A 2,385-nucleotide genomic window follows, 5' to 3' on the forward strand; every position below is an offset into this window, starting at 1 on the left:
TTTAGGCTACAACATCATCAATTGAATTCACCCTTAGAATCTGCCAAAGAAAATATGAAACCATGAAAAAGTGGGAATATTCAAGGATAGGGGGTGGCAGGGTGCGCAATAGCTAGCAGGGTTGGCAGAAAGGGGGAGGGGGCTACAGGGGGCACTACTACATTAAAAGGCAAAGGCAACACACCAAAATCATTGCAATAGGGCTAAACGTCGTTGCAGTAGACCTACTGCAACGGTTTTGTACCGTCGCATTTGTTGGCATTGCAATAGGCCTACTGCAACGACTTTTAGCCCTATTGCAACGGCTAAATGTGTCGTTGCCTTGGATCATATATCTTTTGCAACGGCTTTGTTAGTGGCAGGTTATGCAACATTCTTGGCTACTGCAACGCCTACTATTTAAGTTATTGCGACGGCTTGAAGCTACTGCAACGGAATTTTTTTTTTCCCATTTTTTGGTGATATTGCAACGATTATTAATGTAACATGTTGAAAACCTATAATATTACAGCTCTTGATATATATTAAACGATGTAACAAATGCAAAAATAGTCTTGAAATGCCAAAAATAATTGTCATATATATCTGTATCATAATTTCAAAAACTAATTAAACTAAGAGTACTATACATAACAAATCCTAATTAATGAAAATTAACGTACTTAATTAAACCCAACTAATAAATATTTGTTTTAGTACCAAAACATTGATGTTTACCTTTTACAAATATTCTCCAGTAAGAAAAAGAATCTTCAACGTACATAATGTAATTTATCCAACAAAAATGGAGACACAATATTGAAACACTACTTGACAAGGCTAAACCTCAATTGTCAAAGTAACACTACAGCAGAGTCAGAGACAATGCTGCACTACGAAGTTTCACACCATCATCATCCCACTTTGACTCTGGGGCAGTCGCTCCAGCAACAACTGCCTACACCATTAGTAAACAAGCATAAACATTATCATATTGTCGAAATTCACAAAATGAATCCTTTCAGTCTTCATTATGATTCAAGAAGCATGTGCTTTTGCAATGGCTGCAGTTACATTGATTATAAATGCAATGCCTTATTCATTGAAATCAAGAGTACATCTTATTATGTAAGTGACTAGAAGTCTAGAAGGAAGCTAGAACTGTAAACATTTTCTAGATGCATACTCTCTGCGTTCGAAATTAAGAGGCACGTAATGTTTTAGGATAAGCAGAAAACAACCACCTTTCCAATTATTGTAATGATTTATGATTAAATTTTGCAATGAGCCACTAATTTTATCAAGTGATGGGGGTGACATAACTTACATCACTTTTATAAAGGATCTTTTGTTAGAATAATGCCATACCGTTGTGGATAGAGTATTATATTCCTCATTATGACTTCAACTCAAAGCATAAAATACCACATCTTAGTACAACAAAATACCTTCCCGCCACTAACAGCAGCCACAAGAGCGACATGTTGTTCATCTCTGCTGAACTCATAAAAATAATATGTCCTGGGAAACATGAGAGACAACAAACATGAGAATAATTACTCTGGGAAGAGTCAAAACAATGTTCACATTAATGGTCAGGTTGATGCCCCAACCCAAAAATACGCCTAATGTAACTTTTGGAAGAAATCTCAATATCTCATCTACATTATCAAAATGCCATCCATCAAGAATAAAATTTCCTTTTTACCCTCTTGTTCATAGCCAAGATAAAGAAAAGAGAAGTGAAGGATGTTATTGTTTACAAGTTAGCACCACTTAAACAACAAATAAATACCTGAAACCTTCATCTTCTTATATTTTTATTGTACGTGCGGAGTACAGTGATGACGCACCGGCCATGCCACCAAGCAAATAATAAACAACAATATTTTTTGAAAAGTCTTACTACGACATAGCATAAAATCAGGAAGTCGTGAACCAGCAAATCGAAGCAAAAGAGCATCAAATCAAACAGCTGCATGTCTGGCATGTATTGGAAAACTCACCTTATTCCCAAACTTTTATCTTGGTGAAAGGAATGAGACGAGAATATACCTGGAATGAAAATCTTTGCTGCCTCTTTTAAAGAACCTAAATCAGTATTGTCTTGAGCCTGCAATATCAAGAAAACATTTATCAAGATAGCAGTCTGTAGGACAGAAAGCAAGCGGGACAAGGATCAATATGATAATACAATGGGAAGTTAGAAAAGCTTAAAATGGTAGGTGCAGAGTCGATCGGGCCACATTAGGAAATCAAGTCCCAAAGTCAAAGACATATGAAGAGAACCACTATCGGTGCTCCAGCAACTTAATATGGCAATAAATGGCAGGTACACAGCTTTAACAATACCCTCATCAAAATAGGTGTCAGCTGGAAATTATATAATAGAACAAAAGTAACATA

The 2,385-nt window shown here is 36.1% G+C and overlaps 1 long non-coding RNA gene across 1 annotated transcript; it reads right to left on the minus strand.

The window, feature by feature from the left end:
- Positions 1 to 718: 718 nt before the first annotated feature.
- Positions 719 to 1,840, minus strand: LOC104898954 (uncharacterized). The gene is made up of 3 exons (XR_790867.4): positions 1,775 to 1,840; positions 1,428 to 1,500; positions 719 to 937 (listed from the first exon to the last, which is right to left on the minus strand). It is a non-coding gene; the product is annotated as an uncharacterized LOC104898954 (long non-coding RNA).
- Between the last annotated feature and the right edge of the window lie 545 nt (positions 1,841 to 2,385).

This window comes from Beta vulgaris, chromosome 7, assembly GCF_026745355.1.
Source record: "Beta vulgaris subsp. vulgaris cultivar EL10 chromosome 7, EL10.2, whole genome shotgun sequence".
Taxonomy (NCBI): Eukaryota; Viridiplantae; Streptophyta; class Magnoliopsida; order Caryophyllales; family Amaranthaceae; genus Beta; species Beta vulgaris.